Source organism: Tenrec ecaudatus, chromosome 17, assembly GCF_050624435.1.
Source record: "Tenrec ecaudatus isolate mTenEca1 chromosome 17, mTenEca1.hap1, whole genome shotgun sequence".
NCBI lineage: Eukaryota > Metazoa > Chordata > Mammalia > Afrosoricida > Tenrecidae > Tenrec > Tenrec ecaudatus.
This window is the reverse complement of record NC_134546.1, coordinates 40,351,560-40,375,937: the sequence shown is the minus strand read 5'-3', so window position 1 is coordinate 40,375,937 and position 24,378 is coordinate 40,351,560. Positions and strand designations below refer to the sequence as shown.

Sequence of the window (24,378 nt, the reverse complement as noted above, 5' to 3'; positions counted from 1 at the left end):
AAGTATTTGAGACAAAGTCTTACCATCCTTCCCTCTAAGGAGTACTTACTGCAGTCTGGGGTACTTTCAACATTCTTCGTATGTCCAACTTTCACATGCTTATAGAGCAATTGAATAATACCATGGCTTGGGTCAGGCACACCTTAGCCTTCAAAGTAATAGCCTTGCTTTTCAATATTCTAAAGACGTCTTGAAGGAGTCCTGATGGTATAGTAGTTACATATTGGTCTGTAATCCTCAGATCTTCTACTCTGCAGGGAGAAAGGTGGGTTTTTTTTACTTTGGCACACAGTTTCAGAAACTCAAAGGGGCAATTCTACCCTGATCTATGTAGTCACCATGAGTCAGCATTCACAGGATGGCAGTGAGAATGAATGAATGAGTGAGTGAAAGAGGTCTTGTGCAGTTGATTTACCTAATGCAATTCCTATTTTGATCTCTTTACTGCTGCTTCCATGAGCATTGATTTTTGAATCCAAGCAAGACAAAATCCTTGATAATAACTTCAACTGTCTCAGTTTATCATGATGTTACCTATTGGTCCAGTTGTAAAAATTTTGGTCATCTTTACTTTGAGTTGTAATCCATACTGAATGCTGCAATCCATGATCCCCTCATCAGCAAGTACTTCAAGTCCCCTTGTTGTCAAGCAAAGCTAGCAAACTGTGTCATCTGCTATAGCAGGTTGTAAATAAGCCTTCATCCTATCCTGATGCCATATTCTCCTTTATTTTGTTTTGTTTTTAGTTAAAAAATTTCATTCTTTATAGAAACCAGTTTCACCTTATGATTTTTGCTCAGCATATAGATTGACTCAGTATAGTAAGTGGATATAACCTTCATGCATGCCTGTCCTGATTTTAAACCTTGAAGTATTCCCTTGTTCTGTTCTACGTCTGCCTCCTAATACATGTACAAGTTCCTTAGCACAATGAAGCGTTCTGGAATTCCCATTCTTTTCTAAATCACTCACAGTTCATTATGGTCCACACAGTCAAATTGCTTGGCATAGTCAATAAAACAAAAGTACACACTTAGTAGTATTCTCTGCTTTCAGCAAAGATTCAGCAGTGGTATTCCTTGTTACACATACTTTCTGAATCAGGTCCAAACCTCTGGTAGCTCCCTGTTTGATGTCCTGCTGTCAACATTGTTGGATGATCTTCAACAAAATTTTACTTGCATGTGATATACCAGGAGATACCCCCCAAAAAGCAACAACAAAAAACAGATAAAAAGCTCTGCTGGGTGAAGCTTTCGTAGTTCACATTTTTGCTGCTAGGCGAGCCTTGAAGAACTTGCTCTGAGTTACTGCACGGTGGTGTTGCCTGGGGAGTTTCTCTTTGGTCACAATGAGTTTTTTTAGTAAAAGCAATTTCGCTTGAGCCTCGTTTTCTGTTGTTGTTGTTTGTTTGCTTTTTGTAATAGCTGATACAACAGCGTGAGGCTGTGAAATTTTTGTTTCCTGCATGGAAAGAGTGCTGCAGAAACTAGTCATGTTGAACAAAGCTTACAAGGACAGCACTATGGGAAAAACTCAAGTGTAAGAGTGGTTTTCTTGTTTCAAAAAAGGTGCAATGTTGATTGATGACAAACTTCATTCTGGATATCTGTCAACTTCCTGAAAGGACGAAAATGTCAACAAAATTTGGGCACTTGTGCTCCAAGACTGACAACGGACCATTGAAGAGATGGGGAAGTTATCTGAACTCTTGTAGCTCAGTTCAGTGAATTTTAACGGAAGATTTCAAAATGAGAAAGGTTGCTGCAAAATTTGTGCCTCAGGTTCTGATCGACCAGGAAAAAGGGCATGGAATGGAGACATGCTGTGCTTTGAAAGAACAACTCCGAAGGAACCCAAGACTTTTTTTCCAAGGTCATTACTGGTGATGAGACATAGTGCTATTCTTACGACCCTGAAATCAAACATCAACCAAGCTAGTGGAAGATGCCATTATCACTTCTCCAAAAAAACACTGGTCAAGTGAAATCAAAGATCAAGACTATGCTCATTTGTTTTTTTGATATGAGGGGATAGTACATTTGTTTACACAAATGCAGAGGGACATTGAAAGGACAGCGATTTGAGGGCATAGAAGAGATGAAGAAAAAAAGGAGGGAGGTGCTGTCAGCCATCAAAACAGATGAGTTGAAAAATATTTCCAAGAATGGAGTTGCAGATTTGACAAATGTATTAAGTGTAATGGAGAGTACTTTGAAGGTGATAAGGTTGTTTTGTAAAAAAAAATTAAATACATAGATTTTTTTTTAAAGTTGGTTTTTTTTGGGGGGGGGGGGTTGGGAAGGAATACCACCTCATAAGTGATTTTTATAGTATGAGCATTCTATTGGGTTAGTTTTCTTTGGAATAGGTATAAATATTAATCTCTTCCAGTCAGTTGACCAAGTAGCTATCTTCCAAATTTCCTGGCGTAGACAAGGTAGTGCTTCCAGTGTTTTATCAGCTTGTTGAAACATTTTAATTGGTATCCTCTCAATTCCTGAAATCCTGTATTTTGGCTAATGCTTTCAGTGCAGCTTTGACTTCTTCCTTCAGCACCCTTGATTCTTGCTCATATGCTACCTCCTGAAATGGTGGACTGTTGACTATTTTTGGTTTAGTAACTGTGTATGCTTTTAGAATCTTTCAGTATTGCAACTCTTGAAGCTAAAAATTTTCTCAAGTTCTTTAGTGTAAGATATGCTCACTGTGTTCTTTTTTCAGTTTTCTAACTCTGGGTCTTTTTACATTTCATTATAATGTTTGCCTGCCCTTTGAAATGATCTGTTCAGTTCTTTGACTTTATCCTTTCTTCCATCTTTTGGTTAACAACATACAGTCTTACACAGTCTTGGAAATAAGACCATTAGGAGTTGGAATCAATTCAGTAGCAGTGTTTCTCCTTTTGGGGGGTAGGTAGGGTAGGGTTAAGAGTAATGATTATAATAAGACTGCATCCTGTGCAATCGAACATTTGCCTCATGACTCACTCTGTTGCTATCAAGGAGTCTATGTCAACTTGCAGCAACCCTATTGGACAGGCAGAACTGCCCCTGGGGCTTTCTGAGATTGTTAACTCTTAACTGGAGTAGAAAGTCTCATCGTTCTCCTAAGGAGCAGCTGGTGAATTTGAACTGCTATCCTAGCAGTTAGCAGCCCAACAGGTAACCCATTACACCATCAGTGCTCTTGCCACATCACTATCAAGGGAGAAAGCTGGAAGGTTTAAGATGAGAGAGGACACAAATACAGTTGAGGGTGGGCCTTCAAATCCAAAATGGTGATTAAATGGAAAATTTGCATGTGAAAGGCTGAGAATCCTAGCCTTTATCTCTTTTACCTCCTTAAGCTTTTAGATTTATGCCTTAAGGGGGAAGAGATAAGAAAATAGATAGATAGCTCTTACTGGCCTTCACAAACTCTTGTGAGCCCATCAATGCAGAGTTGAACTACTTCATAGAGTTTTCAGAAAGATGACCTTTCAGAAGCTGATAAGTTTACCTTCTGAGGTGCCTATAGATGAATTTGAACTTTCAGGTAGTAGTTCAGTAAGTGACCATTTGGGCCACGCAGGGACTTTCCGATTAGATTACCTTTTGGAAAAAATAACCTGCCAAACATGGAATGGACTCAGTGGGAATGGACTCAGTGGGTTAGGACCATAGGCTTAATAGAACTGCCACTGAAAATTAGCACTTGGCTATTAATCAAAGGATTCACAGTTCCAACTTAACCCAGTGGCTCCCAGAAAAACTTGATGATCTGCTCTCATAAAGATTAAAACCTAGAAACCCCTGTGGGGCAGTTGGTACTCTGTTATGGTTGATATGTTAGGTCACACCTACAACAATGCTTTTTGCAATAGTCCTTTTCAAATAACATTCTTAATAACTTAAAAATTACCGAGGACATCCCAAGAGCTTTTGTTTATGTGAGCTATAGCTCACTATTTACTGTATTTTACACTATAGCAAAAATAAATTTAGGGGTGGTATTGGTTTAAGTTTTTGTGAATCTAATCTGAAGCTTAATATAAATCAGTTGGGTTTTAATATCTACTTAAATGTTTGATCTGTTATAGTGTCCTATATATCATATAGACTCTGGGCAACTTCACTCTGCACTTAATGAGAAAATGAGAATGGAAAGTGCATGTAATATATTAATATTAATTTTGTTTTTATTGGTATTAATTATGAAAATAGTTTGACCTTACAGAACCCTGGAAGACTTGGACATCCTCAATGATTCACAATCTACACTTAGAAAACAGTTTCTCTCTGAAGAAGCCCATCAGTCATAACCTCATACAAAATTAATAAGCGGTACTTAGTGTCTTTTTCTAATATATAAGTGGACAGCCAGAAATTAACCATCCAATTGCAGCAACCTAAAGATATGAAAGGCGGGCCTCAAAGCAGAAAGGTGGAAACAGGCAACTGGAAGAAGAAGAAGAAGAAGGAAACTTAAAGGAAACAGTTTCAGAACTAAAGAAATTATTGAACTTCTGAAATCAGAACTATAGGTTAGAAATAAGAACTTGAGTAAACATATAATGTGGTAGAAGTATAAAATAATAGAAATATTGGCAGATACCTTTGTAATACAGGAGGTTATAAAATTTCAAAAATGCATACTTTAAAAAATGAGATGAATTTGTTTATTTCAGAGTCAAGGCATTGTATGCATTGACAAGAGGGAGATAATATTTGAAAAATGTAAAAACAAGGGATATTGCATCTAGAAAGTTCAAAGAATGCCTGGAAAATTAAAAAGAAAAGAATAGCAACATCAATATAAAACCATTGTAAAGGCTCAAAATAATTAGTTTATGGAAGGAGAAATTCCAAAACTAATATGTCTGTGAAGTGATACTCAGAATCAGTTGTCAGGAAAATGTAAGCTATAATGAGATAGCACTTTATATCTATTACCTGGAGCAGGGGAGTTAGAAAACTAGATGCCTTCGTTATCTATTTTTGCTTAACCAATTACATACCTCTAAGTTTAGCATTTTAGACAACAGACATTTAATATCTCCAGATGCTAAGTATCAAGAATCTAGGAGAAATTTCGCTTAGTGGTTCTAGTTTATATCATGAGGGTTTGTTCCAGCTGTTAGGACTTGAGGCATCTGATGACTAGAGCTAGAAGATCTTAGATTGCTCACTCACGTTGCTGTTGGAGGAGGCCTCAGTTCCTGACTGTTGGTTGGAAGATAGCCATAGTTCTGCATGAATCAAGCTACAGGACTGCTTCAGTGTATCAGTGAGGCTGTTCCTTAGGACATGGCATCTGGCTTCCTCCAAAACTGACAGGAGAGGGAGAACAAGCAGAAAACCCTAGTGCTTTTTATGACCTTGCCCCCCAAATTCCTGTTCATTCAAAGGGAGTTACAAATTATTTCAGTCACTTGGTCTAAAACTCAGTTTAATAGTTCTAGTGTACTGTTTAGTGTCTGGGGCTTAAAGATTGAGTGGCCATCCAAGGTACTCTATTAGCTGATCTCTATTAGCTGTGAATATCAAAGGTAAAAGAGTCAGGAATAAACTCATTGCTGTCCAGTTGATTCCAACTCATAGCGAACCTATATGATAGAGTAAAACTGCCCCATAGGGGTTCCAAGGATATGCATCTTTTACAGAAGCTGACTGCCACATCTTTTCCCCATAGAGTAAGCTGGTAGTTTAAACTACCACCAACCTTGGCTTAGCAACCAAGTGCTTAACCACTGTGCTCTAGGGCTCCTTGGGTCAGAGATAGAAGAAATTATGTGGAGGAAATAAATGTGTTCAAGTTGTCTCAGTGAAGAACTACTTCCTTTGTAGGGATTCAGTGGATTACTCCTGGTCAGAAGGGGGGGAAATGCAGAACAGACATAACATCCATAGAATGTAGGATTTCTGAAGACTTTAAGACTATAGAGTATCATAAGAAAATCTTTAAATCTTGAACTAAAACTGAGCCCTAAACCTATTTACTGTATTATAAACATCTTGGATGAAAACTACCCTGAATCATCTTTGAAGCAAATAACTTATGATTCACGTCAAAGTCTTCAAATTGACAACAGCAACTTAAAAGGACAAATGAGAAATTCTTAAGAACTACCTAAGTGGGATCAGATTGGCAACAGCAACATGAAATGTTAGATAGGTAATTTAAGCAGTGAATTTGTTAGTAGGAAAGGAACTAGTCATAAAAGGATAAAAAAGGTATACAAACCAAAGAATCACTAAATTGTACGTGTAGAAACTGTTATTGGTATGTTTTGCTTTTGAGTATATTCTGAACAAAAACAAATGGATACAATTTAGCAAGGGGGTGGGGTGTGTGAGCAAGATTTATGAATCCTTAAATATTAGGCAAGTTTTTGAGTAACGCTCTCATTCTATTGAGGAGTCCTGGTTGTGCAGTCATTAAAACCCCTAACCAAAACGCTAACCTCGGCTTGTTTGCAGCCTGGTGCATAACACCCACTAGGCCAACAGCGCTTCTTCCAATTTGAGTATAGACAGGTAAAATTTGGAGATGTGTATGGGACAGCCAGAAGCAACTACATAGCTGTGTACATAGTAGCTATATACGGAGTAGCTTTATATGTACTACATCGTGAAAAATGTAAGAAATAATGATATAGCAATAACAAACTAAAAGTTCATATAAGTAAACTAATGCATACTTTGCAGTAACAAACAAATTGACATTAAACATTTTAAAATAGTTGCCTTTGTATATGGAGGGTAATAAAAAAGCAAGATTTAAAATATATATTGCATATACTCATGTATAAGCCAAGTTTTTTCAGCACATTTTTAATGCAGTTTTTGTGGTAAAGTTAGGTGCCTCCGTTCATACTCGGATCGGCTTATACACGAGTATATATGGTAAGTAAAATTAACAGATGATAAAACTGAAGAAATCCCTTAGAAACTAGAATCAGAGACCCAAAATATACATAGACGTTTTAAAAATAGAGAATCATAAGTCTAAAGAGAGTCAGCTCTCAAATACAAGTCCCAGAAAGGAAAGAGAAAAATCCAAGCAAATACTAAAAGGTAAATTCTTAAAAACAAATGACATGAGTTTGCAAATGGAAAACGTTCACTAAGTATTTATGATAGTGATGATAAAAGACTCATTGTGGCATGTGGTTAAATAGGGTTGCTGTGGGTCAGAATTGACTCCGGTAGTGAATTCGTTTTTTTATTTTGTGGGATAAAGAGCAAAAACCTAAAAACTTCCCAGGAGAGGGGATTAGAAAGTCACAAACCAGTGATCTGATATTAGAATATCTAGCATTAAAATATCTAACAGTGCTTCAGCAGTATCTTGAAATTTCTGAGAAAGATGTTTCTACCTTAAAATTCATATCCTGGGCACACTATCAATCAAGGGTAAAAGTAGATTACAGTAGGACAGTTCCGAAGTAAATGAAGAACTATATTCTTAGGTGTTGTAGAGTCAGGTACCACCCATAATTACCAGTATACAACAAGAACATTACCCAGTCCCGCACCATCCTTGTGGCCATTGCTATTTTGCATCCTTTATTGTAACCACTGTGTCAGTCCATCTCTTTGAGGGTCTTCTTTTCACTGTCCAAGTGTGACGTCCTTTCCCGGGGCTAGTGTCTCCTGATATTAAGTTCAAAATATGTGAAATGAAGTTTCACCAGCCTGTCCTTTAAGAAGCTTTCTGACTACTTCCAACTCAGATTTCCTCCCCACTCTTCTGACATTCTTCTGAATATACCAATATTGAATATCCATATATTCCATATTTCTCACCAACACCTAGTTCAAATGGTACTGAAGTCCTTAATTTTTGCCTTCCCATGATGTTATATTTGAAAATACCATGCTTTGGGGTCTTTTCAGCTTAGTCCTTGTGATTCTTTCTTTTGTGACATTTGAAGAGGTCTTTGACAGCTAATTTACTCAATGCAATACATTGTTGCCTTGAGGGGCTGCTTCCGTGGACATTGATTATGGATCCAAATAAATACCTGGGAATTATTTTCTTGGTTTATCGGAATGTTGCTTATTTGTATAGTGTGAATTTTGTTTCCTTTATGTTGAGTCAGGAGATTTGCTGACTCAGCAGTTCAAAACTACCAGCTCTAGTGAGAGAAACATGAGGCTTTCTACTCCCATTACAATCTTCTTTAGTTTAATACTTAGGGTTCTCATGGAGGAGTCTGTATTTCCTCAAATGCATCCAGCACCTTAGCAGATTGTTGTACAACAACCTAAAATGTTAGGTCAAATGGGAACAAGGAGCCTTGGTGGCTTAATGGGTTATGCTTTGGGCTACTAAATACTAGCAAGCTTAGCAGTTCAAAACCACCATCTGCTCCATAGAAGCAAGATGAGGTTTTCTATTCCCAAAACAAGTTGAATCCTAGAAACCGTGTGTGTGTGTGTGTGTGTGTGTGTGTGTGTGTGTGTTTCTATTCCTAAAACGAGTTAAGATTCCTAGAAACCGTGTGTGTGTGTGTGTGTGTGTGTGTTTCTATTCCCAAAACGAGTTAGTCCTGGAAACCGTGTGTGTGTGTGTGTGTGTGTGTGTGTGTGTGTGTGTGTGTGTAGGGTGGGGGGGTTCTTCCCTGTCATGTAGATCGACTGCATGGCAGTGAGTTTGGTTTTATGTTAAATTGCAATCCATACTGAAGACTGTAGTTTTTATCTTCCCCAGTAAGTGCTTTAAGCCCCCTTTACATTTTAGCAAGTACGGTTGTGTCATCTGTATATTGCAGGTTGTTACTGTTTCTTCAGTCCTGATGCCATACTCTTTATAGCCCTTTCCAGCTGTTAAAGCATGCAGTATCTCATTGTTCTGTTAGAACAACTGCCTCTCAGTCTATGTACAGCCTCCACATGAGCACAATATTGTTTAAGATATTTTCCAAAATTCTGTTTTTTATAGATCTACAATTATAGTTACTTTACAGAATGTGTCATGATACAGAACGTGAACAGCACAATTGATTGATTTTAAAGGAACTAGAATTCATTGTATACCAACTCACATACAGGTCATCTATGTTATTTTCAGGCATACATAAAACTGCTTCAGAAGATAAGCTTGTGTTAAGTCACAGTGGATGTTTTATTAGAGTTCTTGGAATCATTGTTCTTTAGACATTATTATTTGACCTTAATTTAATTAAATGAGAAATCAGAAGCATAATATAAAAACAAGATGAGAATGAAATATGAAGAGAAAAATCAGTCAAAATAAAATATTCTGAGGACTTAAGCCGGAAAATAAATGGTGTCTGAAGAAGTAGAAAAAAAGCTGTACCAAGAGCATTGTATTGTTGGCTGGCAAACAAACAAGATCTTCCTACATAATGCCCAGTATGCTGTATCAAGATATGTATTATTTTGGAAATCCTCTGATAGAGCCACTGTGTTATATTCTGCTTACGTTTTTTGATATTAGGGTTTGCCTCAGGTACGTTGTCATTGGGGCTCACCCTCTTGAAGCTGTGTTGTTTCTTTGTTTCTTGGTAAATGAAACCCAGAGACATTGAGCCTATAGAGACAACAAATGTAACAAGGGTTTGGGGGAAGGGGAATAAAGAGGGGTGGGGGAAGATAAAAGGGAAATAATGTCAAGAAGTCCAGGAAGGAAAGTTATGTTTGGAGTCAGAATATGGAAGCAGTTATACAATTATGTTTGACATGATTGAACTGTGGAACAATTGAAGTATGGAATGATATGACATGTATTAATTTCTAAGTTACAGCATATTAAAAACAAAACAAAACATAAACCCAGGAATGGGTTTTGGGCTCGCACTAAACCTTAGTTCCAACTTAAGAATAATCAGTTCTTACATCATGGTGCCCTGCTCGATACTCACCTTCCTGGAATGATCACTGAAGATATGGGTGCTACAGCAAAGTGTGAAGAAAGCTGATGGTGCTGGCTATCAGTTGGAATAATGTTTGGGTTCTTAAATGCCATCGAAGTGAGAAGTCAACTAAGTCCACATGGAAGAAGCACACCAACTTGTGTGATCCAAAGATAGCAATTATAAAATATGAATATGGTGAAGAGAAAAGCATCAGAGTTAAAATTATGAACTCCCAGTTTGTGGAGGGCTTCAGGGCATGGTGGGAGTCCAAAACCCACCTGCAGAGGGTCTAGTCAGACAGGACTGCTGGCAGGTCTGTTCTAGACACAGGCAAGAGTCTTGATCAGCTTACTATCAGGCAGAGACCATTGTAATCCTGATTATGCTGTATCAGATTCAACACTTGGTCAGTTGACCACCCTGTAAACGTGACCTGAATTTGTTCTGGGCACAAGTATCTCTTACTGAGTCCGTGACAGATTTGTTCCCTGGCTTTTTGAATGTTGGCTTGGGGGTCTTGTCCTTCTTATGCATTATTTGTATTTTTGTACTATTAGGATTTTATTCTTATCACCTTAGTGTGATTTTGTTTTATATTGTTTTCTGGTGGGTCCCCCAGCTGTGAAGTACAGGAAGAGTGGATGAATTATGATCATAACTGATACAAGAGGATATAGGGAATCCTTGTGTTCCTTATACAAGGGTGGTAGGTGGGTGGTAAGGAGGAAAAGGTGACTTCGGGACTAAATAATGGAGGGTCAAGGGAGAGCTAGAATGGATTGTGATTGCATAACTCATTTGAAAGGTGATGTAATCATGGGGAGGATGCTCTGAAATTGATGTGGTAAGGATTGTACATTTCTCCTTGATATGAATGGATGACTGAATTATTGAATTGTATAATATGTAAAATATGTGTCAATAAGATGGTTGGGAAAAAATTTTAAATAACAAAATATTTACATCTCATAGAAATACTGTTAGGATTTCTGAGTGGTGGCCAACCTGGTAGGCATTTATTGGCTTAAAAATACTAACTTAGTAAAGATAAAAAGTAAAATACTTGGGCCTTCCACCAAAGCCCATTCAGACAATAAAATAAAACCAAAGGGAAAATGAAGGAATAAAAGCAAGTGTGAGGCAGAAATTAATAAATGACCAGTGGGACCAATAAACTACCTTGTAATAAGACTAAGTAAAAAGACAGAAATAAGTAATATTAAGACAAAAAGGAATATAGCCACAGAAAACATAGAAATTGAGTTAGAAAATAATTCCATGAAAACTGTATGCCAATACATTTGAATCAGATGACTTAAGCAACATTTATAATTAACCAAAATTAACTCAAGAAACAGAAAACAGAAATCAAGGATGGGTTAGTTAGCAATAAATGCTAAATGGGAAACAATACAGTCCCCTGTGCTGCCAGCCCTACCCAGAAGGTACCAAGCCCAAAGAGTTGTATAGTTCCAGGGAAGAGTAAAGGAAGAGCCTTGAACTTACAAGAATTTACAAAGCTGTGAATTCCGTCCCTTTGGGTGGTGAAAAATTAACCCTCTGAGCTTCTAACCAAAAGATTGGATGTTTGAGTCCATGTAGATGGGTTTTGGGAGAAAGGCCCTATGTCATAAGAAATCATCCAGTTCTCTTCTGACACACTTGGAGTCAGAATGAGTCAAAATTGAGGATTGTAGAGCAGCTATACTGTAAATGTTAGTGAAAACCGCAAACGTACTTGCTATCCAAAGCAACCAAGACCGTGCAAGGAAAAAGTTAGATGTGAACTTTTAAGAACATGTATACAAAAAATTAGCAAGTTAAATCTAACATATTAATGAAGTACATGACAGTCAAAATAGTCCTAGAAATGCAGTTATTTTAATACTAGACAACCTGTAGCTATAGCCTGTTGAACAAATTAAAGGAGAACAAAGTACTCAGCATCTTCATTGAGGAGTCAATTATTGATGGTATAAGCTCTCAATCTCCTTTCTATCTCTGTATTACAATCTCTTGGACATTTTCATTTTTTTATATGCAAACCTTTAAGTTCCCTTACTGTAAAATAATAAACAATTAAATAACTACCCTAGTACAGAAACTGATACTGTTTAAATGGACTTAATGGCTGGCAGGATCTCTGCCATAAAAACTCAGCACTTGTCAGTTATTGTTTAGGGGTAAGAATGTGAAATGTATGGAAGTTACAGTTTGTAGTAAAAACTTGAAATCCAAATATTGCCTATACAAGGGAGTTTTAAAAAGCTCATGGAAAATTCCATTGTGTTTTAATTAAATTTTTATTTTTCCATGAACTCTTTGAAGGTTCCTCAAAGTGTGTGTGTGTGTGTGCGCGCGCGCGCACGCACGCTCATATAAAACAATTTTTATTTCTTAGTAAAGGGGGAAAGAAACCTGTTTCCTTGTTCAGTTAATTAAATATTGTAGCATAGTATCTACAGGAGCCCTGGTGGTGCAGTGGTTCTACATTAGGCTATGATCTACAAGGTCGGTAGTTTGAAACCATCAGCTTTTTATTCCAGTAAACAGTTACAGGCTTGGAAACTCAAAGGGACAACTCTATCCTACTCTAGGGTCGCTGTGAGTTGGCATCACCTCAGTGACAGTGAGTTTGTTTTTTAGTTTTTGTTTTGAGAATAGACTCTTTAGCAGAGTTTTAAAGTTGTGATGAGCATACATATGTCTTGGTGTTAAGTTTATTTTGAATCCAGTGTTAATTGAGACAAAAATGTTATGTATTTCACATAGAAACACTATTAATTCTAGAGTAATGTTTATAATAGAGAATCTTTCATGTTATCAAAGAAGTGTGTGTGTACGTGTGCATTTTTTCCCTCAGAACAGTGTTGAACTGGAAGTTTCTAGCAAAGGTGCTATGTTATAGATGCTGTGATATAACACATAAATTTTGTGATGTAATTTTAAAGCTTCAAGATCCACTAGTGGCTTAATGCAACACTGTCATTGTATAGATGTCATTATGTGTCACATAAGATGAACTAGAAAACCTTTGAATTATGCAATTTATGTATTATTTTTAAGTTTAAAATATCATTTTGATTTCTTTCTCAGTTCATGTTTTTCTTAGCTCTCTTTGCAATATATATTCTCCCTTCATTTCCTCATCTCCATTATATTTAATCCTCACAACAGCTTGAGGCTAACTGATGCCAAGAAATCTCCCAAGATCATATATATGAAGTACCTGTCTGGGATTTGAACAAAATCTGTTAACTAACATAATCTATGCTACTTCTATTGATATCTCAAAATAATTTATGATTTTCACATATTTATAGAGAATGTTTGGGGATTTTTAAATTAAAAGATCATTTTATTGGGGGCTCTTAAAGCTTTTATAATAATCCACACATCAATTGTATCCGTCCATGACCTCAGTGTATTTCAATATAAATATATATGTACATAGGCCAGTATCTGTATTTTTTATGGATTAATGTATTTACATATATACACACCTAATGTTTATCCATAGCTTTGCTTCCTACATCTTTCCTCTGCTTCCTTTTACCTTCCTTCTGCCCCACCATCACACTCACCATTCTTTTAGAGAATTTTTTATATTGTATGATTATTAATTAAAACTACATTTGCCAGAATTGACAGGAAGCCCCAAACAACAATTGTTCAGAAAGTTAGACATGTACTTTTCTGTTGTGATAGAAATAACAGGGGCAAGAATTGAAAGTTGGTATGAAAACTACATCATCACCTGGGCTTCAGTTTTTTTTTTTTTGTTTTTTTTTTAATTTTAACAATTTATTGGGGCTCATACAATTCTTTTCACAGTTCATATATATACATACATCAATTGTATAAAGCACATCTGTGCAGTCTTTGCCCTAATCATTTTTTTCTCTTTTCTTCTTTTACATTTTATTAGGGACTCATACAACTCTTACCACAATCCATACATATACATACATCAATTGTATAAAGCACATCCATACATTCCCAGCCCCAATCATTCTCAAGGCATTTGCTCTCCACTTATGGGCTTCAGTTTTAAACCATGGCTCCGGTTTTAGTGTTCCACTGTCTTTAAATATGTGACTTTTATCTTTGGATCCAAGTATCTGTTCATATCCCAAAATTCAGTGTAGCAGGTAGGAGAAAGGATGAATCGGAGCCCTCTTTCTTTCCTTTAAAATAGTCCCAGAAGTCATGTAGGACACTTGTTTTGTTATATACCTTTGTCCAACACATAGTGAGGTGGACAGTTTAGAATAAGCAAGGCTGAGAAGTGTAGGTTATGTTAACAGACATTCATCTGCTTATCTGAAAACCTGTAGTCCAACCACATGAAGCCCACTGCTGTAAAGTCTGTTTTGATAGTAGAGACCTACCCTGTAGGACAGAGTATGAGTGTATACAGTGATGTACTGTGTTAATAAAATAAAGTCATTTTCAATTTAGGACATTTTACTTTGAATAGCTTAAAGAATATCCAGGTGTATTGTTTGTACATAAAAATGAACAGTCAGATTGAGAGTTAAGTTGGTATTTTACTTCAAAATATTAGCAAAACTAAATGAAGAAAATCTTATCCTATAAAGCAAATAGTACATGATCAGTAAAACCATACCTATGTATTCATTTGTGAATCTGAAAAGCAGAATTAAGTATTGAGTTTTTTTCTTTTACTTTTATCACCTGTGGGGCAGATAGCTAACTAATTCCTATGCATGTCATTGGCACAGTGAATTTCAATTAGTGATTTATCCAACCCAAGTAGGCTTTCTGGATAGAAATCTATACTTAAATGTAACAATTTGTTAGATGTAGGCGCTTATTTAATATACTATTTATTATTTTTCTGGCAAAGAAAATTTATTACATTTCACCATCCAACTTATGATCTTGGCCTTTCCGTCTTGCCTTTGTATAAGGCCAAACGTGACACATTGACGACTTTAACAACCTGAAAGCAGACTCCCAAGAGTGTCACTGACCGCATGACATTTGCAACCAAATCCATATCAGCCACCAGAACTTCATTATTTTCATCAATAAATTTCAAGCTCCCATCGTTGTGCGCGAAGGCTGTGGTTTTTCTTGCTGTTCTTGATCAGCTGGACCACGGACACACTTTCGAATGGCAGAATTTGGCTGTTTAGCTTCCACTCCCACTTTTTCCAACACAATTCCCTTCACATGGGAAGCACCTCCAAAGGGGTTGGCTTTCAGAGCTGTGCCCAAATGGGCTTTTTTGTACTGTTGATCATGGTCCCGGCGGTGGCTACGGAGCTTCCTAGCAGTACGAAGACCTCGACACTTGCCCATGTTGGTGGTGCCATGACTCCCAGCGAAAGAGTATTTATTATTTTTAATTATGAGTTCAAGGGTAGTTTCTGTTCCATTATTTTTATATGGTTGTTAACGAAGTATCATTAGCACTTGATTTTTCTTTTAACATTTAATGAATAAAAACATCTATTTCGGATAAATTTTGTGTTAACTACCGTAGTTATGCTAGTAATCCTATAAAAATTAAAGATCAGTATAGTCATGTCTTTGTAAATGTGTAAATCAAAATTTCTAGCAGATACACCAATTTGTAAACCACTTACCATTTTGTTCAAAACAATACATAACATGGCAAGATCTTCTTTACATTTGTCTTTATGGTGGCTTTCCTGGAGGATGTGCTATTTCTTCAAATTCAGCCAGTACCTTAGCAAATTGTTACGCAAAAGCTTAAAATGTTGTTTAATGGAAAGAACCCTGGTGGCATAATGGGTTAGTGGTTATGTGTTAGGCTACTAACCACAACAGTCTCAGTTCAAAACCACCAGCTGGTCTCAAAAAACTTTAGGGGGGGCAGTTCGCCCTGTCCTACAGATCACTATGAGTTGGAATGGATTCCATGAGCAGTGAGTTTGGTTTGGGTTTGGGATGGAAACTACGTGAAATTTTTGAGGTGCAAGTATAATTTACTTAAGTATGTAATAAATCCAAAAATGCTTACAGACCTTTTGTTTAGAGCAGTTATTAACCTAATTTCCTTGTTATTTGATTGCAAGTTTCACTTAAATTTTCTGTAACTGGGTTGTTCCAGAGTATTTAAGTGAGCTATTTCAGAACACTTGTGGAAATACTTTTATTTCTATTTAATCCTGTTCTGCCTTAGAACAAACTTCTGTAAAATAGTGTTTATTCCTGACAGTAAGTAGAACTGTAAGTTGATAATTAGTACATTAACTTTCTTGTAATGCCAACAGGTCTGCATCACTTTTAACTTGAGATGGCTTCATATTGTGTTAACAGCAGTATTTTAGGTTTGCTTTTAACATATTTTAAAAGGTTTGGAGGTAGGGGAGGAAATTTATTTAGACGAATACAAAACTTAGAAATGTTGGGGAAAGAGGATTTGTTGAACTAATACTAATGTAGTTTTAAATCTAGACTATATATCCTAGGCATTGAAGCTTTTTTCAGCTTTCAGGATGCTTTTAGATGCTGGTAACTCAAATTTGATTCAGACTGGCTTTAACAATAAGAAAATAGCACCTTGCATGTTTTCAGATATGATACAGTGAGTCATGAAACTGTCTCTTGAGTTTCTGTATTTGTCTTAGTTCTGCCCCCTCAGTCAACAAGGACCTTAAGTTTGTTCCCCTTGAGAACCTAGGATGGCTGCCAACCCTAACGAATTCATCATTTCACCTTGTTTGTATCTAAAAAGGAGCGCTCCCTTCCATAGTTCAGCTGGTAGAGGAAGGACTGAAGAGGAGAGGAGATAAAAGAAAGGACCTTTCTTTTACGGAAACCAAAAAACATACTGCCTTTTGTATGGAGCTGCCCAAATTGGGTTGGCCTGCTCTTTCCCGCAGAATATGGAATTACCATAAAATGGCCAGACTATCCGTAGGAAGTGAAGTCTGAGAGTGGATCGCCCCATCCCTCGCCCTTTTCAAGGTCTGCAGGTGATTGAGTGCACAACTAGTTTTGAGAACCTCCACACTTAAAAATAAGATTGAAACCTTTTAGGGTTTTATTGGTTCATTTTTCATCTTTCAGTGGAACATTGTTACTTTGCGTTAGTTACAATTTCCTTTAGCTTATCTTCTCTGCTGAAGAGGCTAAAGTTTCGATTAGTTTTGGTTAATGCTCTAGGGTAAGATAATTTTTAATTGGTAGAGATTAAAAATATGTATAATTGTCATTTAAATTTCTTTATAATTAGCCAGCTGTGGGAAATATATCCCCTATCTAATCCTGTGCTCTTGTTGAAGACTGTTTGGTTATGTGTTTTCTTAAATGACTTTACTCAAACCATGATGATCAAAAGAAATATTTAAACTATTTGTAGTAAAGCTGTTCTGTAGTCTCGGGTATTTAAATCTAAGAAACAAAAGCAAAAAAGACAGGCTCAGAACATTATGATATATGTACTTCATTTAGAAAATTTTCTGGGCTCCCATTTTACTGCCTGCTTATCTTTACTTTAAAAACAGACATGTTTAGCAAGCTTTCCTCTTTGGTTCAAGATAGAGGAAGGGATTCAATAGTTTGCCTCTTGGACAGTCGGCGTGCAATGATGGTTAACAATATGACAGCAAAAAAGGAGTGGGTGGGACCTGAAAAAGCTCAAGAAACCCGAGCGTTCATAGAACTTATTCGAGGCAATAGCTTTAATTCATAAAAGAGTCTACATGCTCTGGACATGCTATCAGGAGAAATCAGTTCTTGGAAAAGGACATTATGCTTGGCAAAGTAGAGGGTCAGGGAAAACGAGGAAGACCCTTGTTGGGATGGACTGACATGGTGGCTGCAAAGGTGAACTCTGCTGCTCATGATCAGGCAATGTTTGCTTCTGTTGTGCATAGGTTCATTATGAGTCAGAATTGTTCAGAAGGCACCTAACAACTACCAAGGGCCTCATCATATTATACATTATTCTAAGATTATTCTTTTTGAAGGAAAAATTGGAAACTTTAAAAATGGTTAAAAATTTAAATAATGTTTTGTGCTTGAGTGTAAACTGTCACCTGTGTTGAAAACACTTTATTTGAGGATCACACATAAGACACAGTAAAACTATTTCAGCTATTTGTATATAGGAGTTGGATCATAATCTTCCATAAGGTTTCATCCACATTTATCAATATACAAAAATGTTCCACTTCTCCTATGTATAAGTTGTCCAGATCCTCTATTTTAAAATCTTGCCAAGTTTTTTTTCCCCTTGTCTCATTATTACTTATCATTGTAAATTAATTTAATCCTAGCCTAACCCAGACACACAAAAGTGAACCTTTTACAGTAATGTCCATATGTTATACCATTAGTTGACTTTGCCACAAGTTAAATGCTCAAATTCCTACGGTTGTTTGTGTATGTTGTGGTTAGTGCTGTCAAGTCATTTCTGACGCATCGTGACCCTGTGTACAGTAGAACTGACCACTGCCCACACTGCGCCATCTTCGCAGTTGTTATGTTTGAGCCCATTTTGTGGCAGTCCCTGTGTCCATACAGCACATCAAGGGTCTTCCTTTTTTTCAACGACTCTATGTATTTTAATTTTTATATGTAAATATTTTGAACTTTTAGATCCAAAATCTGGGGATATTTTGGTTTGGTCGTGTTTAACACTGATGTATCTTGGAATGAAGCAAGGAAATGGACCCTTTTTTGAAAGATGGAATGAAAAGATGAAAATTTTCCATAGACTTTTTGAAGTCATCCTTATGCCTCTCCTGTATATTTATTTTTTCCCTCCTGTATATTTCTGTGAAGAGTACCCGAAAAGTACTGATAATTCTGATCAGTTTCATTTGTGGCATTAATTATGAGGTTATCATGTAAACCATGATAAATGGGTAAGTAAAAACATACTATAGTTTGAGGGAAAAACAAATACAAAAAAAATCGGTTGCAGCTCATGCTTGCGCAAATTTATTCCAAGTATGTCTGTGATCACTGGCGACAGACAAGTTCTCAGTGACACACTTGTCTTAACTCATTAGGAAGCCTTCACCAAAGGGGGGAGTGGGTGGTGGTCGTGGTTCCCTAATCAAAACAGTGGCCTCCAAGGAGGACCAACAGCCTCATCTTTCCTCAGGCCTACTCATGGCTTTGAACCGCTGTGTTGTGATTAGCAGACCAATCCTTAACTTGACAGCACCACCACCAAAGCTCCTTTTCAAGAAATACTGTATAGTTAATTTTTTAGTAAACCTAAAAAGTACTTCTATTCAGTGTAGGGTATTTTATTTGTTGCTATGTGATTTTTTTTACTAAATACTTAAACAATAGAAGATTGTTATTGATATCAATCCATAGGTACATGAACATGAGATTTAAAGTAGTTTATAACCACCACGACCACCACCCAGCTCACACTCTCAATTTCTATTCAGCTTTTTTTCCTTTCATATTGTTAAAGCAATGGTAAAAATAAAATGGTGTTTTGGCGCCACCTGCTGTTGATTAATGTGATACCTCATTTGCTTCAGTAAAACTTGTATGTAAATCAGAAACCAGCCGTTGTCAATTGAGTCAATTCCCACACATAGCAACATGATAAAGGCAGAGTAGAACCAGTCCCCAAGGGGATTTTCAAGGCTGTAATCTTTAAGAAAGGTAACTGCTTCATCTCGCCTTTTCAAAGCAGTGGTGGGTAGAATCATAAGGCGGCTTTAAACTTGCCAGTAGTATTCAAATGCATACCCCCCCCACACACACACTATTTGCCCATGTAAAGCTTAAAAATAATGGAGATTAAAAGATAACCCATTAGGTTTGCTTAAGATTCTTATGTTTCCAGTTGGACTGTAGAAAATTACTGGAAGAGAACTTCAAGTCCATGTTTATGTGAGTTTGGTGAGTTTTTAAAAAAAGGGCCTATCTAGAAAAACATACGTCCCTACTCTTAACTGTGCTATGTTTACATAGTCAGTTGGTGTCTCTGAATTCTTGATGACTTGTTTAATTTCTTATGCCTTTCCATAATAAGAGCTCCTGAGTAAGGCAGGGTCACTAGACTCCTTACTTTTGGTCATGTTTTTTATGCCCCTACCCTTTTCTGAACACTCGTTCTTGGTCTTTCATTAGTTTATCCATTATTTTATCCTCAGGTCCAACCTCTTATCACGACATGAACTCTTCCCTTGAGTCTAAACTACATTTACGCTTTTGCTTGATGCTTTTCTATAGCTCCTTCTATAGAAACTATGTGTACTACAGGTAGGACGTCTTATTCCAAATTGTTTCATATTAACTGATACTTCAGTACACATATCCCACACACAAGAGGGCTTTTGTATAGTGTTTTTATTTAAGTAATTAATTGCTATGTAAGTCTTTTCTTACCAAACAATGGGTATGTTCATTTTAGACTGGGGCAATTTAAACACTGATTTTTAAATTAAAAATTTAAACAAATCTACATGTGCAGGTTTGCAGACTTGGAAAACCTGATGTTCCAATTAATAGAATTGTATGCAGGGTAAAAATAGATGGATTTATACATAAATAGCACTCTGCCTGTGTTGACTTCTCCTGTAATAGTATTAATGTTCCTACAGCATTTCCTCCATCCCAGCACATATTTAAAGCTTAATTTGATATTTCTTCAACTATGGATAATATCTAAACTCCCTCCTTTCTAAAAAGAGGACATTTCATAGCCTTCATCTTTCACGACTTAAGGTTTGTTTCTACTCTTCATTACCAAAGTTGTTAATTTGTAGCTATTGTTGACAGTTTCACCCCTCCCCCAGTGATTTGTATATAAAGTGGTTCTAGGAGTTGAAAAGTAATGTTTGTGCTTTACTCTGAATATGACATTGCACCTCCATGGAGCCAAATAATATGCTAGAGTTGTTTTCTTTCCACTAGCCTAATGTTGTTATTCCTAGTCCACTGAAAATACGACTTTCAGTTGTCCTGGCTGTTCACTTTTTACATTGCATTTAATTGCCTTTACTATATTCTCAAAATCTTCTGATCTCTCTGCTATATAATCTACTAATTACTCTATTTTCTAGGAAAGTTTATTTCTATAGCCTGTTCCAATTTATGCAAGCTTCTTTGACCCAACCTCATACATTTTGTCTTGGGTTTTCCCTTTATTGCTTCTCTTGGGTGTCTTCTTCCTCTGTTTATTCCCTATTTTTGCTGCATTATATCCTCAAATAACTTCCTAAGAAATGTTACATAGAAGATAAACTTTTATATCTTTGCATATCTGGAAATTTCTTTATTCTTCCTTTACTCTTTGTTGTGGTTTGGTGAGGAGAATTGACTTACTTATACTTACTGCTCCACAATGGCTATTATCAATTGCATTACTTGTATTTTCAGAGTTTGAAGCTTCTTTGACGTTTTGAAGAAACTTCATGGTTTCTTGTGCTGCAGCCGACCTTACTAGTCAGTGGTTGTCAACGCTTTCCTTCACCAGTCAGCATCATGCTTTTGTGTCTTCCAGAAGCCTACTTAAATCTCTTGGATAATTTGTAGTGGAAATATATTAAGAAAGTAAACTTGAACATTGCCAGATATGACACTTTTATTATTTCATTCTTGTGATCCAGAAGGTGACTCTTGATTCCATGTTGTGTTGTGCAGCTAATAGTCTATTAAATGTAGCCTTCCAGTGAATAATGGTAAAACATTAACATGGAAGTGATTGAGCCATAATGGTGTATGTTTATTTCTAATCGTATTACCACGCTCTAAACCAGACCTATCTGGCTTGTTGTTTTGTTATTTTTTGTTTTTTAATTGCTATTACTGTAGGAGTCTTATGTTGTGCCCTAGACTCTCAAGTATAGTGTGGCCTAAGCCGCTGGGTAACATAGATTTGATATAAAAGCTACAACATTCTTTGAACGTTTTCTATAGTGCTTCACAGAATAAGGGCCGAATGCTTTACTTTGGCCTTGAAAGGACCTACATTTTAGGGCAATCATTGAGGGCTCTCACCAGTTTGATCCCTGGACTAGCAGAACCAGCATCTGTGGGAACTAGTTAGCAATACAAATCCTTACTTCTTCATCCCCCCAGTCCCTTCTTGAATCAGAAGCACTGGGGTTGGAAACCAGCCATCTGTATCTTCATAAGACCTCTGTGCGCAGGCAGGTGTGCTGCATCCCTCGCACTTTTCAGACGAAACATTGAGAACTGAAAAGGTTAATTGATTTGTCCAAAGTGATAGAACAAGGTAGACTTATCTTTAATAATACACATTTGATTGGACTTTTTTACAAGTTGCTCTGATAACAGAATCTGAGGTGCAAAAGTTGGGAAAGGTTTTGTAAAAAGTGGGACTTGGCTGAATAATAACGGTATAAAGAGAGTAAAGAGGCAAATATATTCTAAGGCAAAAAGACCCAGCAAGTAAAGGCATCTATATAAATGAGCAGAACATGTTCTGGGAACAGAATCAAGAAGTAAGACTGATCATTAAAAGCTTTCCTTTATAAGAGTATAACGTTGTTGTTGTTAGGTACTACTGAGAATTGGACCTAGGTTGTCTACATGGAAAGCAGGAATTCACAAATATTAACCGTAAATTATCATTGGCCCCTGTTATTGGTTATATTATTGATTGTGTTGTTGTTAAAGAGACAAGAGAGAAGTTTAGACACTTTGTTCCTGCATCAAATGCCCCAGCCCATCACTTAAGTAGCTGTATGACTTCCAGAAAGTTAATTTTTCCAAACCTCAGTTTCCACATCTGTTAAATGAGAATGATGTCATCATTCCCATAGGGATGGTAGTAATGATTAAATAAGACAATGTACATATATTTACATTCTTGACAGTGCTTGGTTCATAAAATGTGCTGTAAAAAGTCATTATTAATTTCCAGTTTGATGTATCTTAATTCACTCTGAATGATTTAAGGCTAGTTTCAGAAATCAGGTTTGTTTATTCAGATTTTCTCAGTGAACATACTTTCATAATTAGAACAAATAGTTGAGACATACTTTTGATCCAGAGCAGAATTGTTGGAATAATTATATGGCATCCCCCAAATGACTACTGATTAGTTAAAGGGGACAGTATTAATTTTCAGTTTTGGTCAACATCTATAGCATCTGTAGATATACAACGTTGTATTTTCTGCAATCAAGAATCATTCCAGACAATGATGACTATGCAATAGAATGATCATTTCTACCTCAAAGAGTTTTGGGGTGATTGAATTGGCCAATGTTTTTCAGTCCTTTTACTAAAATTTTGAAACATTTTTGGAGTCTATCTAGTTAACTTTCAGTACCTCACATTTTAATAGCTAATATTTGAATGCCATCTTTGCCAAGTACTATATTAATAATTTAAATATAGCATGAAAAGAACATGATTTTTAAAATATTAAGCATTTCCAAAAGGTATATGTACCATTTCATTGCCTTCTTTTATAAACTGAGTATGCATCTAGTAATAAATAAGTCGGAGCCCCTCGGAAGGTACAAATGGGTTAACATAAATAGTTGCACACCAAAAGTTGAAAGTTCACCTGTGGCACCTCAGAAGAAAGGCCTGGTGATCGACTAATGAAAAATCAGCTATTGAAAATTCTATGGAGCACATCTCTGCTATGACATGTGAAACTGACTTGAAGACAACTAGGCTTTTAATAAGTATATCTGGTGGTATTTAATATAACTGTATTTAGATAACACAATGGTTATGAGGCTTTAGCATCAGACTCTGGGTTCAAGTTTTACCTCTGCCATTTAATGCTGCATGACACCAGACATGTCATCTAACTACTCTGTGCCTTGTTACTCACTTATAAAGTAGGCATAATAAACTGGGAGTCTATTGGTTTAAATTTAATTTTGTTAGCACTTACTAGTCTTTTATCTTTCTTTTTTTTTAATTATTATTATTATTAATTTATTTATTTATTTTTAGCCTTTTATCTTTCAGCAGTTCACTTAGACTTAATAGGCCTTGGGTGCTCCCATCAGTAAACACTTGTTAGATGATTTCTTAGTCTGTAAAAATATTCCTGGGAATCACCAATGTTGCTGTCCCCAAAATTAGGTTCAAACGATGGGATCATGAAAAGAGAGCTGGTAATACTCAGCCTCTGCCTCTCTCTTGCTCTGCCTCTCCTTTCTAGGGAGGTCTATTTTTCCCTTCACTAAAAAAAGTTTTTTCTTGTGAATTTACAAAAGAAAGGCTAAGCATTTAATACTTTAAGAAATGAGTAATGTGCACCCGGCAGAAGCCATCCATGGTATCCTTAATTTTTTTATATATGCATGCAAAAGCTTAATAAGGAATGCTGAAGAATTGATGCCTTTGAATTTTGGAGTTGGCAGAAAGAATGGTGAATATATACCATTGTCTGCCAGAAAAAAATGGCCAAATTTGTGTTAGAAAAATTACAGCCAGAATGCTGCTTATTGAAGCAAGGACGGCGAGAATTCCTCCCTCGTACTTTGGACTAGTCCCTCAGGAGGGACCAGACTTTTGGAGGACATTGTACCTGGTCAAGTGGAGGGTC

At 36.5% G+C, this 24,378-nt stretch overlaps 1 protein-coding gene and 1 pseudogene across 2 annotated transcripts in view; one reads left to right on the top strand and one right to left on the bottom strand.

Annotated features, from left to right (window-relative positions):
- Positions 1-24,378, top strand: part of FBXO11 (F-box protein 11) — an 86,932-nt gene that overhangs the window by 19,100 nt on the left and 43,454 nt on the right. The window lies entirely within an intron of this gene.
- On the bottom strand, positions 14,764-15,194 carry LOC142430867 (small ribosomal subunit protein uS12-like; annotated as a pseudogene).